Source organism: Macaca thibetana, chromosome 6 (assembly GCF_024542745.1).
Source record: "Macaca thibetana thibetana isolate TM-01 chromosome 6, ASM2454274v1, whole genome shotgun sequence".
In the NCBI taxonomy this organism is placed as follows: Eukaryota; Metazoa; Chordata; class Mammalia; order Primates; family Cercopithecidae; genus Macaca; species Macaca thibetana.
The window spans coordinates 87,304,269-87,320,339 of NC_065583.1; the positions used below are offsets into that span (position 1 = coordinate 87,304,269).

The following is a 16,071-nucleotide window of genomic DNA, read 5'->3' on the forward strand; positions in this document are numbered from 1 at the left end:
GTCAAGGGGCAGCTCCTAGAGGCGGATGAAAGTTGGCCGCTTCCTGCTCCTGGTCACCCTAACTCCAGCTCTTTCTGGAATCCTGGCAGGCTTTACCCCTGAGGCCACAAAGAGGGATTCTTAGAGTCACACCTGGTAGTCTGTGGAGGACTAGCATCCTCTTTTGATGAAAATGAAATGCAACACTTAACACTCTTGGAAGAGAGAAAATGAATGATAAGAATTCTGACAACCTGGCTTGAATGTTTCTATTACAAAATTAGAGAAACAATCAAATTTGAAGGGACATGTAAAACATCACAAATAAGAATCAGTGGTTACTGAGGAGTCTAAACTCTAGGTCATCCTAATGCATACATGTTTCCAAGTCTGCTGTGATGGCTAAAATAGGTTAATATTAGTAGTTTTCAGTCCCATAATAAAATAGTTCTAAGACCTTTAGTGCAGTTTATCCTCTTAAATTGGCTCACCATGTACATGGAATGTATAAAAGAACCAGATCAAGTGTTTTATCACAAATTCTTAATGTATGGAATCTGAATCAGGATTCACAGCATTTGTTTAGTTAATTGTCTCTATATAGTCATTTGCAACATAATGATGTTTCAGTAAACAATGAACAGCATATAAGTTTATATATGCTGTTTATATAATCCATAAGATTATAATGGAGCTGAAAAACTCCTATTGCCTAGTGATATCATAGCTGCCGTAAAGTGGTAGTGCAACACCTTATTCACATGTTTGTGTTGATGCTGGTATAAACAAATCTGTGCTGCCTGTCATATAAAAGTGCAGTATAGCACATAAAATTATGTATAGTAAATAATACTTGATAATATTAACAAATGACTATGTTACTGGTTTATATATTTCCTTCTGTATACTTTTATTGTTATAGTGTAATCCTTCTACTTATTAAAATAATGTTAACTGTAAAACAGCCTCAGGTGAGTCCTTCAGGAGATACTGTAGAAGGCAGCATTGTCACGGGAGATGACAGCCCCATGTGTGTTATTGCCCCAAAAGACTTCAGTGGGGTAAGACGTAGAAGTGGAAGACTGTGACACTGATGATTCTGACCCTATGTTGGCTTCAGATAATGTGTGTGTTTCAATCTTAGTTTTTAACAAAAAAAATTCAGAAATAAAAAATAAAATGTTTTTAAAATAGGAAAAAAGCTTATAGAATAAGGATATGGAGAAAGAATGTTTTGCACAGCTATACAATGTATTTGCGTTTTAAGCTAAATGCTATCACAAGAGTCAAAAGTTTAACAATGTAAACATTTATAAAGGTAAAGAAATACAGTAAGCTAAGGTTAATTTATTATTGAAAAAACTAGTTTTAATAAATGTAGTGTAGCCTAAGTGTGGAGTGTTTGTAAGTTCTACAGTAGCGTACGGTAATGTCCTAGGCCATTACATTCATTCATCACTCACTCACTGGCTCACCAGTGCAACTTCTAGTCCTGCAAGCCCTATTCATGGTAAGTGCCCTGTAAAGGTGCACCATTGTCTTTCATATGGTATTTTTACTCCTTTTCTATGTATAGATATGTTTAGACACACAAGTACCAGTGTGTTATAATGACCTATAGTATTCTAGTACAGTAACTTGCTGTGCAGATTTGTAGCCTGGGAGCAACACGCTATACTATATAGCCTAGGTGTGTAGTAGGCTCTACCACCTAGGTTTGTGTAAGTCCACTCTATATGATGTTCATTGATGAAGTTGCCTAACAATGCATTTCTTAGATCGTATCCTCATTGTTAAGCAGTACATAACTGTATTTAAATATTGTGAACATGGGATATATTTTTTATAATCTGTTCAAAAAAGCTCAGGGGTCTCCAGCCCCCAGACCACAGATGGTACTGGTCCATGGACTGTCGGGGACCAGGCTGCACAGCAGGAGGTGAGTGGTGGGCAAGTGAAGCTGAGCTGCACCTCCTGTCAGATCAGCGGCAACATTAGATTATCATAGGAATGTGAACCCTATTGTGAACTGTGCATGCGAGGGATCTAGATTGCACACTCCCTATAAGAATCTAATGTTTGATGATCTGTCATTGTATATATTACACGTAATAATATATACATGTATATACATTATATATTACAATGTAATAATAATAGAAATAAAGTGCCAATAAATGTAATGCCCTTGAATCCTTCCAAAACTGTCTCTCCTCCCTGCCCCCATCTGTGGAAAAACTGTCTTCTACAAAACCAGTCCCTAGTGCCAAAAAGTTTGGGGACCTTTATGAGCTCTTTATGGAATATTTAATATGCATAAAGCTTAGCCATAGCCAGTGCAAAAGCACAAAGATAGAGAGGAGATAAGCATACAAATAATAAGACCCCAAAGCTGAATAAGGTAAATGTCATAGGAAGGAACGAAAAAAAAATCTATAGGTTAAGAGCAGAGGAATAGTATCCAGTTGGAAAATACATTCATGGAGAACAAGAAATTTGATGGAGATCTGGAAGCAGATAAGTACGATGTTAGCAGGTGACATTGGGAAGAAATATGCAGTGAGGAGGAAGGAGCATAAATTAGAGGGTAGAGGCAGGATACATGGAGTAAGTTCATGGACAAGGCCCTCCAATTTAATCATAGCATGAAATCAACTCTATGGTATGTTGGCAATCTCCCTTTTCCTCACACTTTTGGAATGTTTGCTGCTGCAGTTTGGTTTAGTTCAACAGTCTTTCCTTGGATACCCACTAAGTGACAAACACTCTTCCAAAGCAGGGAAATAAAAGATAAAAAGGTATACACATTCTTTGCCCTCACATCACTTACAGTGCGGCAAATCCTTTGAACTATCATGATTGGAAATATGCTTGGAATGCTTTTGGATGGAGAGGCATCCCTAACCCAGCCTGTGAAGTCAGTCAAGATTTTCCAAAAATAAATTGGTTAGAATTCAGTCTAGATGGACGAGAAGGAATTAGGTAAAAACAGAAGCTAAGGTGTTCAAGGCACAGGGAAGAAAAGCATGAGTAAAAGGTATGAAACAGCATTTGAGCTTGGGAAACTATAAGAAGTTTAGGATTCCAGAAGCATTCATTCAAGTCATTTCTAAGGAGTGTCATTACTGCTCCAATATTTGCTTTTTGATGTGAAACTGAGATATAAATATAATTATATGGCTTTCTTGGTAAGCCCACATCCTTTACTAACTTTGGAGTTACTAATGGTGTTTCATTTTTAGAATACCTACATGTTTGTGTTTTATTGTAATTCTATCACATGATGATTTTGTAAACAAACATTGCATATATTCAATGTTCCCTGAGTTTCATTACCTTGACTCAATGAGCTTTATGATTGTAATACTGTTGGGCAATATACCCAAGAGTTATAAGAAGGCCCAACAATGAGACGTTTGCAGCATCCCCACCTTCTTATTTTGATAAAAAATGTATCGCCTTATAAGTGAATCTAAGTATTATTCACACAATCCCGTAGTATTATATACTTCTCAGTCCCAAATAGTTCTTATGTTCTCACTACTGCACATTCAATCTCTATAATATTATTTGTGTGTCCCTTTTTAAAAAACACTGATATAAATATATGAATAACAAAAGTGTTCTTCCTGGACTATACTTCTATCTTCTCTGCCCTGGTCTAATAATTCTCTATCTTTGAAGTACGTTTTCAGAAAGCAAAACTTAAATCAAGACTGTCATTTCAAAATATAGGGCTATCTACAGTATGGGTATGTATGACTAAATATGCTGCTCAGTGGACCAGGAGTTCAGCCCATGATGAAATCGCAGGTGTGACACCAGGGTTTCACTCACTGCTCAGTTCTGTGGCAACTGTGGATCACTGTATAACCTCAAGTCTTCGTGGCTTCTCATTTATGGGGCTCTGCTCGGCTGTAATGGAAGCAAAAGATGTGAAATCAGATACCACTGAGAATGTATATTTGTAAGAGTAAAAGTCTTTTATTCTCTTGCTAAGTTTTTTCACTATGCTATTTATTTCCATTTTAAGGAAAGTTTTTTTAAATGACATGTAAGGCATTTGAAAATGGTGTCTACACTCACCAGATAGAAAATGAAAGATATGAATAATTTAAATTTTTAAATGCTTCCTTTGGTTATCAAGATATTCGAGTTCTGAAATGTTTGAATAGTTACTTCATACTCAACCTCCTACATGTATACATAGTAAAAGAGAAAAAAATCCTTTGAAATGTTCATATTTTCCTCTTATGTCAACATGGATATGTCATAATATTTTTTGTTTTGTGGGACTCATTTCCAGTTGATGCAGAATTTTAAAGTCAAGATAATCACAATAATTAAGGAGTAAATGTGTAAATGAGGACCTGATTCAAGTTATTTAATTAACATAGATTCATGGAAATTTGACAACTGGAGGATTAAATATGGATTTTCATCTAATCTGTTTCTGTACTTTTCAGTTTTCCTAAACTATCACCAAATAAAGGGCAACGGTAGAGAATTAAATATGTGAAAAAAAATTAGGAAGCTATTTCCTGTTCCTTTGTGGCTTGTCTAATCCAATACTGCTGCATTGAGAAGTTCTTAGAGACAATTCTTGTGAATCTTTTCTATGTGGGGGAAGTGAGAAGACGGAGAAAAATGGCTCTCCTCCCCAAATATGGTCATAGTGGTGTTCATGTTAACCTGTTCAGGATAGACCAAGCCCTTTAGTATGAACAGGAGCCCTGGGTCCCCCAGGACCATGTAATCCTTGCCTTTTATCCCCTCTTATCACAGGCTAATCCCTTTATTCCTCCTGGATTCCTCCTGTTAAAAATCAGGTAAAAAAGCCCAATAGCAGCAATTAAACCTACCTTCCACTCCATCTGAATGGAACAGCCTCCCACCAATGTTTCTCTCAGCGTACAAATTTTTCTCGTCTCTATTCCCACTACTACCCCCTTCACCCCTAAAGAGTCCCAGACTGAATTTTCAGATTCAGGCCAAATCCCTTCCATTTACTTCCACAGTGATCTTCCTTTACCATATTCATTTACACTGCTTTACCATATTCTTACCCTGCTTTCTTCTCTCTCCAACTGGAGAGAACCAATACTTACTTAGGGCCAAATAAACCAGCTCATCTATAGTTCCAAACTAACAATAATGTTAAGGTGATGTGTTGGGGGTATTGTACCAGCCTAAAGAAAGCACGTTGGGAGAGAGCCTCTTTTTTTATGGGATGAGTTGGGTTATCTTTCCTAGACACACCAAAATCATACTAGAGGAACCCGGCATGGGACCATCAGGAACAGGAAGTGGACAGTGAGATAATGAGTACTAGTCTGGAGATTGAAGTGCCAGGAGATCATAGTGATGAAACTGTCTAGAATAACAAATATGGATTCAGAGCTTATCAGGGAAGTCTGGGTCACGAGAGTCCTTAGGGATGCTTAGGGGTTTATGAGATGTGAGGTTATGAGATGGCCAAGGATGGGTTTATAGTGTTAAGAGGAGAGGGCTAGAGACAGATGGAGGAGGAGCTAAGAGTAGGAGGGCAACCAGGAGAGAAGAGTGTGAGGAATCAAGCGAGGAAAGCTTTTCAGGAAAGAAGAACCATTCACCAGTTTAAGTCTCAGCAAGGCCAAGTTAGATTAAGATTAAAAAGGGAAAATCGGAAGAGAGAAGCACAGAAAGCAAGTAGACTACTTAGGCAAATGAGATTTTCAGTAATAAAAGAGAACAGACTTTTATTCCTCAATCTTTCTTTCCATCTTCACCTCATATTTATCTCCAAACAAAACCATATTTCTACATTGTTTGTCAATATTTGAACTTATCAATTTGAAAAAAAATGTATTTGACTCTTCACAACTCCCACACTAAGCCTAAGGACAAATTTTTATTCCGTTGAATCCCTTTTCTCCATTCCCAACCACCGGCCTTTTCTTTGTCCTGATGTGTTTCTCATGTTGGTTTCTCCTCTGGCCTATGCGCAATGTACCTGCCAGATGGACATTTCTGCATTATGCACACTTGGTCCATCTTTTATTTTTACCACTTTCATTAGCTTCTGCTTTCCTTTGGTAATAGATTCAGATTTATTTTCTGCCTTTATCTTCTCTTGATTGCCATTTTTGAGCTTTCTTTTCCTTTTCTTCACCATCATTCCCTCTTGTTGTCTGATCCCCTGAACACTTGTCACCTAGTGCTGTCAACTTCCAAAGCCACCCCTCTGAAACTTTCACTTTTCTCTTGTCTTTTTAAAAAACTTGGCTGCTGTATTTCATTAATGAATATAAATAGGAAACAAGTTAATGTCACTTTAATATTTTGATTTAGATTATCCTCATCTTGACCAAATATTGAATTTCATGTGTATATTCAAAATATTTCAGTGGTGTTTCTTTTTTTTTTTTTTTTTCTTATTTTGTTTTGCTGTTTGTTTGTTGGTTGTTTTTTTCTCAAAACTCAGGCTAGGCCCTCACATGAATGTAAAGAAAAGAGTTTTCCTGGAAAATATGATTTGAAGGGTGTCTTAAAGTTCAGTAACTGGTCACAGTTACTCAAGTACTTACTATTATCTACCTTTCAACTGAATTGAGGCATTTTAACTTCTAAAATGCTAAAATAATTTCTTAAGCCATGAGGAGCCATTAAGACATCAGACAGGGTTATATTTGCAAGGAGGGTAGGAAGAAATTTGGTTTGATTGAGGCAAGAATAAAGATGGCTCAGGACCAGAGGAGTTTCCCAGAGAATACAAGCCCTAGGGCCACTAGAGTGGAGGGCTCAGAGCAACTAAAGTCAGCCGAACACTTCAGGTATTGGGGGAAGGGAAGGGTGATGCTACCATCAGGAGAGGATGTTGAAGTGAGACAAGGGTAAAATGAAAAGAAACTTCTCTTATATAATTGGTTTGCCTCAATGAATAAGTCTATTTAAAAGGGGTTCCTTTTGGTTATTTTTTCGAGGGTTTTATTTTTATTTCCTTTCAAATAAATATTTTTCCAATTACTTGATATAGGAGGGAAGGATATGATTTTTATAGAGATCCTCTTTTCCATGCAGCACACTAATTGCAGGGAAAATATAGGAAATATTTTCTGTCTACTCATTTACTCATTTACGTGTATACCCATGTACTAATTTAAAAATTATCCAGGGCCGGGTGCAGTGATTCATGCCTGTAATCCTAGCATTTTGGGAGGCTGATGCAGGTAGATCCCTTGAGGCCAGGAGTTTGAGACCAGCTGGCCAATCTAGCAAGACTCCATCTCTAAAAATTAAAAATAAAAATAAGTCATTGTGTATGTGATGTGTGCTAGGTACTTTGGCATTTTAAATAAAATGGTAAATAAGACACAGTTCCTATCATCCTGGAGTTGAAAGTAGTATGCATGGACAGATAACAAAGCAGTTACAGTCCAGCATGTTACGTGCCATGATCAGAGAAGTACAGGTGCTTCCTGGAACAAGAGAAAGGGTGGGAATGACATCTTAATAGGAGTTGGCCAGGCCAGGCTGGAGGGAAGGGGCAGAGAAGTGAAGGTGAAGATGGAAATAATATTCCAAAGTAGAAAACAGCACCTGTATCACTCAAGGTGAGTGAGAATGTGACTTTCCCAGACATAAACAATGTTGTTTATGGTGGGAAGTCAAAGTCGAAGGGCTAAGTAGATAACAGATGAGTCTGGGCCCCATCATAAAGGCCTTTTGTGGGCTGTTCAAGGAATTTATATTTAACCTGAGGATAAATATATGGAGAATCATTGAAAGGTTTTAGATAGGGAAATAACGTCATCAGATTGCTTTGTAGAGAGCTGATTCTAGCTAAAAGAGGTAGTATTAGGAGGGTGGAATAGGAGACTGCAATATCAATTTGGAAGTCACTATTGCAGCCATTCTAGCCAGAGATAATGGTAGTCTAACTTATATTACCAACAGAAAGTACTCATTCAAGATATATTTATTATATACTAGAAAATATCAATAGGACTTGGAGGTTTATGAAACCAGAAAAAAAGGAAAATTATGATGCCCAAATTTCTCCTGTGGCCACTGGATGAATGCTGTCATTGATTGAGATGGAGAACACCAGAGAAAAAGTCTTTTGTGGGGAGAGAGCCTGTGAAACACCCAAGAGTCAAACAAACAGGAGTTACAATCCTAAGTCTTTGGTCAAGTTACGTATCTTAGAGTGCCTCAATTTCCTTATCTATGAAATGGGATAATATTACCTATTTCATAGAGCTATTGATAGAATTAAACGAGATAATGTACATAACATATTTTACACAGTAATCTGGATCATATAAGTACTCTTAATAATTAATATGATTCATATTATTTAAAACTTTGTTAAGATGGTAGTTCTCCATGGCATTTTTACATGTCTTGTGATGGCTTTTGTCCCAGACTATCTGTTCAAAGAGCTTTGCATAGCAGACAGCCTCAAGATATTGAGTCCCTCAGGGCAGAAAGCAGATTTATTTCTCTAATGGGATAATAAAGATAATGACTCCTTCCTGGGCAAAGGTCGGGCTGGTTTGCTAGTAGCCCCCTAATAAGATTGGGGTTCCCAAACTGAGTTTCCTTAGCCGTGACACAAATTCACTGTACATGCAGTATCCACTTGGGCCACTCTGCATTCCTCCTGTGAGACTTGGGAGTGGGGTGACCAAGGGTATCCAACGTAAATGTGAAGCTTATGTTGCCCACAGTGCCATGAGTAATTAAGGTCTTTGCCTCTCTCCTGATAGCCTTATGTCTTCTGCTGGCATTTATTAAATCTTAGCAGGCTATCTGGTTAGCTTAAAAGCAAGGGAAAAATCTCAGACTCTTCATGTTTCTTGATGAAGTTGTCTCCTAAATGTTCACATGTATGTTGTAAAACCTTGATACAGTGGCTCCGTAAGACACCATTTTCCAGTCTTGACATTGAACTCTTTCCATAAATCTAATTATGGGCAATATATAAACAAAACTGTATGAAACAAGAGTGTTTATTTTCACTTTGAAGAATTCGATCGTTTCACTTATTTGTTTGGGAAAAGTTTGAGAAACACGAGGTTACTTTGCATTTAAAATATTTCTTCTTTCAGGCACAAATCCATGGGGGACAAATGTTTATCGTATAAATCCTCACTATCTAATAAATATTAAGTATCACAAGTATATGTTGAAATCATACAATAGTTTTAATATTAATAGCAATCATTGAATAAATAGCATAGATTAAGGCAGCCATTGGCTAGCAAATTCCACCTATGTATTAATGAAGAGTAACATCATGTATTCATATATATCAGATAATCTCTCACTTAACTTGCCAGTGTTTATTCAGGTATGGGCACATAATTTCTAAAAGGCATCAATTTGTATTCAGGTACATATGTATAAAATACCTAGTTATATCTGAGAACATAGTTAAGGATATGCTTTGTAAGAAAATATGATGATCCTGGAGTTAAATAAAATGAAGAATCTTCACTTGGATCCAATATGATCAGATGCAGATAATATCCAGTAGGGAACAGGGTCTGCAAACTACAAAAAAAAAAAGGGCAAAATACAAAGATAAGAGAAAAAATGAATTGCAGGTAGGACTCAAGATAGTGGACAAAGTATACAGAAGATAGATCTTACTTTAATAATCTAAGACAAGAATGTGAAGGAGAAGTAAAAGATCTAGTGTGCTTCAATAGAGGAAGCTGGAAATACAGTTCAGGATGGGGGCAAATAAGGCATTGTTCAGGGAAGCCTTCCTAGAGCAAGGAACACTAACCATGTGAAGGAAGGAATCAGCGTGATAACCTGAGACCTTAATCCAGACACCAAAGGGGTGACTTGGGAGCCTAATAACCCTATGTTTCTAAATACCAGAAGATAGCAATTCATATGAAGGGGACAGGAATAAAACCACAAAGAGTTTGTAAACCAAAATGTCTATAACATGTGGAGAAACTTCCATGCATTTGAGTTACTGGTACCAAGAAGGGGCAGTTTAGTGTTCTTAAACCACAGGTGTCATTCTTTGTGTCACAGGTGAAACCCAAGCTAAATTAAATGAACATGAAACTACACTGTTAGTGTTTCTAAACTGTACATCATCTGAAGTTTTAGTTGTGTTCTTGAGACATCTCTAGGCTAAAGAACAGACAAAAAGATGGAAAAATAACCCACTGAGAAGGCCAGAGAAAATGGAAGCCAGGAACTCAGATTTTGATCTTTGTTGCTAGTATTTTTGTCTCTCTTATTCCTGGGTAGTGGTAGACAAGATGGGGCAATAATAAAAATTGCTTAGCTTTGGAGACATGACCAAAATCTAAAACACTATCATGTTTAAAATAATTAAAGTGTCAGGCATTCTTTTACTTGTACACTACATCTTTGTTTATTATTCTGTTAGATAAAGCCTCTTGTCATTATACTCCAGGCAAAGCTGTTAACAGGGAAACTAAACCCACACCCTAGACCTAATTTTTTAATACAGTTTCTTCTTTGATCTATTGCATCTCTGTATTTAATTATGAGGTCTGACTTGATGCCGTGGTATCTTTTGCTCTTCTAGCTCTTTCTGTAGTTTGTAAAAAAAAGAATTTTATGTTTCTTTTAAAGCAAGCTCATTTTTAGTTAGTTCATTGAAAGGTGTCACCTTCTACTTCTTATTGCTCCTTGGGTCCTTTTATTCTTTGTCTCCTGAACTGACACAATTACCACCTCTACATTCTGCAAATATAGCTTGCAGAGCCAGTTTCCTAAGAATGTAATTTTCAAAAGTACCAGACATAAGAATGACTCTAAAGCCATTTGATGAGTTCTCTGTTACATTTCCTCATTTGCTTCCTTCCCAAAGAGATTTTGATTTCTGCCTGGAACATGCTTATCAGCTTAAAAGTAAGCAGCATCATTATGTTATAAGGATTTTCTACTGCAGCAGCAAGTGCACTAGCCTTGAATGAAGCAGTTGCTAATCATGTTGCACTAAGCAAATAAAACTCAGAACCGACCTAATCTTGCTTGCCTAATACCAGTTTCTGCTGCAGACTTCAGTGTAATGTTCTAATCACTGGCGCAAAACAGCCAATTAATTTGCTTTCCCTACGTGTTTTTACTGGCCAAGATGCATAGGGGAGCAGTGCATTCGGTCATAATCATGCTCCGCAAAGATGGGAAATGTTCCCTTTGAGCTTCCAATCATTAGGCCAGCTGAAGTGAAGACAAGCCCATTGACAAGTGAGAATGGCAATAATTTATTTTCTATTGATGGCTTGTGACAAATCATGTCGAAGCAGTGGCTGCATACTGTGGGGCTCCGCGAAGGAAGACTGTGATGGGCAAAGATGAAACCCTTCACAGCTCATTTAGTCCAAATGTAGCCACCTGGGTGGTGAATCGGTTCAACATACCAGCCCAGGCATTCCAGCACAAAATTAGATCACTAACAGGCAGGCCATATAGGGGTTCCTAGAAGACATTAATCAACAGGGTTGAGCTGTCAAAATGCAGAGTTTGAAATTAAGAAACACCAAAAGGATGGAAATGTGGCAATGCTGTCAAAAAAAATCAAGAATGTAATGTCTACTGCAGGATTCTAGCCACCATTAAAAAAGCTTAGAAGAAAAATAAATTATAAACAGGTAAAGAAAGTCATTACCCTACTGAAAATTTTCCTAATATTTTTACATGTGTTAATTAGTAAAAGTAGCATGGAGGTTTATGCAAGCATGAGCACACCCCTTTTCAACTTAACACTGACAGGTCAGCTACATATAAGTCCTCCTTACTGCCCCACAGCATAGTTCATCTCTTATTTAAATTTCTTTTCTACCAGACCTACTGATGTGCAAAGCATTCGATGTCTCACCCTGCTTCTGAATACCAACATTTCAAACTACAGAAGTTTTAGACTTGCATGCTTCATTTTCTGAACACTGTTTTTGGTAGAATAGAGATTTCTAGAATCTGGACTGTTCAGGGGTGTGTGTATGTGTTATGTGCGTTTCTATGATTATATTTTATCAATATGGTTTTCTTTAAAAAGCTCATTGTCTGTTTTCATGTTATAAAAAACATTTAATGCCATAAACAAATTCAAACAGAGTTACTGAAACTGACCGAATTTTCACTGAGCAAAAACATGAAAACTTCCATTACCTAAAATTATAAAATTTAAATCCTGAAGAATTCCTTTCCAATCCCCACATGGGTTTTTCTTAAAGTTTGGTCTGTGGACCACAAACATCAAAATGATCTAGAGCACTCACGGAAAATGTAAATGCACAGACCAATATCCTTCAGACTTACTGCATACAAATTTTTGGGATGGGCCTGAGAACTAGAATTTTAATAGGATCCCCAGAGTGATTCTGAATGTACAGCAAAACTTGAAAACTACTTATTCTTGTATGAATAAGCCCTGGCCCATTTTCAAGTTCAAACACTTGCTTCTTTCCACCACTGTCTAACACATCTCCCTCTTGGACAAGCTATGCTCCATTTGTTCACAAACACTCTAATACGTTCACATTTCCATGCCTTTGATCATGCTGCGCCCTTCATCTAGAATTCCTCCCCAATCTCCAGCCCCAGCTCCATCTTTCCCATCCTCTAAGTTTCAGCTCAAATGTTCACTCCCACATGAAGCCTTCTCTGTAACTCTCAGCTAGATGTTAATATTCTGGTCTCTGTGCTGTCTTAGCCTTTTGTTTGTGCATTTTGTAGCATTGCCAACTTGCCTTTCATTGCAGTTACCTGTATACGTGCTTCATCTCCCAATTACTAGATGGTTCACTCTGTCAGACTCATGTCTGGTATGTCTGTTAATATCTCATAGCATCTAACTCATTGCCTTATACTATATGTACAGTAAATGTTTGTGGAATTGAATTGTTGAATAACAGATGTTAATTAATTCAAACGTAAGCTTTATGTTTTTAAGTCAGTCCGGGAGGTAAGTGTTCTCCCTTGCTTTATGCTTAGAATTCTCCTTAGCATCTTGGACTGAGTTTACCTGTGAGCAAAAATAAATGAGGTCTGTTAAATTTTATTTGTTTGTTTGTTTTACTTATATACAGTTTGTCTGTCAAATGCTATTCTGCTTTATATTTTCTATATTAGCTTTAATGATATTTTCCCTGAAAGAATATTTATTGACATTCTAAGTCCTCAGTTGAAACAGATATGTAAAGTGCATTAATTTGCTGGAAAAAATAAATGACCTTACAGCATGCTACTATAAACCATTTGGTTTTTTTGTTTGTTTGTTTTGTTTTGTTTTTTGAGATGGAGTCTCACTCAGTCGCCCAGGCTGGAGCGCAGTGGCGCTATCTCGGCTCACTGCAAGCTCCGCCTCCCGGGTTCATGCCATTCTCCTGCCTCAGCCTCCCAAGTAGGTGGGACTACAGGCGCCCGCCGCCACACCCAGCTAATTTTTTGCATTTTTAATAGAGACAGGGTTTCACTGTGTTAGCCAGGATGGTCTCGATCTCCTGACCTCGTGATCCGCCTGCCTTGGCCTCCCAAAGTGCTGGGATTACAGGTGTGAGCCACCGCGCCTGGCCTGTAAACCATTTGTTTTATAAATATTTCAGATATTCATGGGCTTAAAAAAACAAAAACACAGGAACTATATGCCCAAATATATTTGATAGCTCTATATGATGATTAATGAACAGTTCTGCAATTGTTCACCTATGCCTAACTTAAGACTGTCTTAGACCCCAATATAGCATAAAGCATGGAAGCCATGGTTTGGCTTTTCATAACCTAAGGAACAGGTTCGGCCTGACTTTAAGGTAAAGAAGTGTTTGACTGTGAGCCCCCCTGTATTCCGGAAGCACAAAAAAGATTTGAAAGATACAGGGCAAATCCTATCAGTTTTATCCAGGTTCTTGAAAGTATTATGGTCTGCTCAATCCATGTTGTAATTGTTTTAAAAGCCCCTTTTTACCTCTATGTTATTGTGATATTGTTGTGTGTTTAAACACCACGGAAACATAGGGGTGAAATGTTGCCAGGATACCTGGGAACATATACTTGAAAAAATAAAATAATTCAAGCCAATTTGAGTTAAACCTGTTCTAGTCAGAAGAATAGTCCTTTATCTGTCTTGGTCTTCAATTACAAACACTCTTGATGAGGAGTAGGCACTGAGGAGATGCCTCCCACTTTATATGAGTGCCAAAGATCTCTGGCAGACTAGAACCAGGACAGGGCTGCTGGGAAAAGTTCTGAAGGTGTGGGAAATGATTATTTCAAAAAGAAGGTGATATATAAACTTACCTCTTTGCAACACCTGGGGTTGTTTTGGAACTAGTGTAAAAAGTGCTTTCTGGGGACCACACATTTCATAAATGTTTCCTTCACTGTTTAGTAGACATCTCAGTGGGTTCTGCTTTAACTCAGTTGATGATTGTAATAGAACAGAGTATGATACTGCATTTTTATTTATATTAGAATTGCTGGCCATGGGCACCTAGGGAGCCCCTAGATATAACTAAAACCTAATTAGGAGAAAAGAACATTGCTGGCTCAATTTCTGAATTGGAGAGTAAAAGAAACATAATTCCTCATATAACAACATAAAATCATTTCAAAATAAATAACTAAAAATGATACTGTTTTGGAAATATGCTTTCCACCTCCCCAAACCAGAAAAGAACAGCAATGTGGTATTTTCTACAGAATTGATTTGATCTTCTGCGAATTCCTCTATTCCCAGTGTATATAAGCCCTAAAACTGTTTTCGCAAACATCCTATGTCACTTGAGGGTGGAAGGAAGGAAAAGTTAGTCCATAAATGGTTGATGTAAAGTGATGAGACCTTATAGGAGAGACTGAAGGACTGTGACAGACAAGCACTGAGACAGGGAAAGAGATAAAAAGAAACCATGGTGTGAGTTTCAGGAAACCTTTGATGTATAAGAAATATTTGGACATTAGATTAAAGGTTCTCAACACTGACCTCATAATATTCATGATGCAAGAATCAGAAGAGCCTTTGAAGAAGATAATAAGAATAAACATACAGGCTTCTTTGAAAAAGCCACAGAGCACAAATAAACAAATAAGAATCAATCTGTCCTGTACAAGGTATCCTGCTTACCGTATCAGCAAAAAGAAACCAACTTTGACCTATGCATAAAACCTGAAGGAAAAAGGGACAATAAACAAAAGGCAAATGAAGAACATAATCTGAAGAGGAATGGCACAGAGAAACACAGAAAGTATTCAAAAAAAATAGTTCTCCAGAGTCTCTAAGGAATTACAGACAACACAGCCTCTAGAAAACAATCTAAAAAGACTTCAAAAAAGTGACACAACGAAATAGTGGCAGATGAAAATTGATCTGGAAAACTCATAAAGAAATGAAGGAGAAATTGGAAATCATAACAAACATAAAAGCCTCATTAAAGGCAATAAAAATTATAATATATGCTCTTCAAAACAAAGTCATAGAGGCTAGAATTGAGAAATAAAGACAAAGAAAATAAATCTCAAAAACCAAATTAGGTTAAAAGAACTATGTAAAAATTACTATAGAGATGATAGATGCAGCAGAGAGAAAAAGGAGAACCAAGAATCACAAAATTACTATTTCTGAAGAAAATAAAGGAACAAAAAAACTAACATATAAGAAAACTTTACTGAAGAAAGATTTGATCTGTATAGTGCAAGTGTCCTTTATATCTGAAAAAAACCTTAACACAAAATAATGTTAAAACATATGCTAATACAGTTTTTCTGTTCTCTAAGGATAAAATTATATGGGCATGCTAACTGACAAAGCAAGTCATGGAATGGGGGAAAATCAGGTGTGTCTTAAACTTTTTCAAAGCAGCAATTTCTACATAGCAATGGGTGGATGGCAACATTTCCAGGGCAATAAAATATGATCCAATATAAAGACAACATTCTCAAGCAAGTAAGAGCCTAGGGATTATGGCATCCATGATAATTATTAGCAAGAGATGAATCAAAGTAAAATACTATATAAAAATATCTAAGATTGGGCCGGGCACGGTGGCTCATGCCTGTAATGTCAGCACTTTGGGAGGCCGAGACGGGCGGATCACGAGGTCAGGAGATTGAGACCATCCT

At 37.1% G+C, this 16,071-nt stretch overlaps 1 protein-coding gene and 1 long non-coding RNA gene across 13 annotated transcripts in view; one reads left to right on the forward strand and one right to left on the reverse strand.

Annotated features, from left to right (window-relative positions):
• The window catches only part of KIAA0825 (KIAA0825 ortholog), a 475,219-nt gene that overhangs the window by 406,985 nt on the left and 52,163 nt on the right, over nucleotides 1-16,071 (forward strand). The gene's annotated exons all lie outside the window — the stretch shown is intronic.
• Nucleotides 1-16,071, reverse strand: part of LOC126956967 (uncharacterized) — a 246,048-nt gene that overhangs the window by 136,900 nt on the left and 93,077 nt on the right. For all 3 annotated transcript variants that reach the window (XR_007726619.1, XR_007726617.1, XR_007726618.1), the window contains exon 3: nucleotides 3,817-3,894. This is a non-coding gene — a long non-coding RNA (uncharacterized LOC126956967). The remainder of the gene's footprint in view (nucleotides 1-3,816; nucleotides 3,895-16,071) is intronic.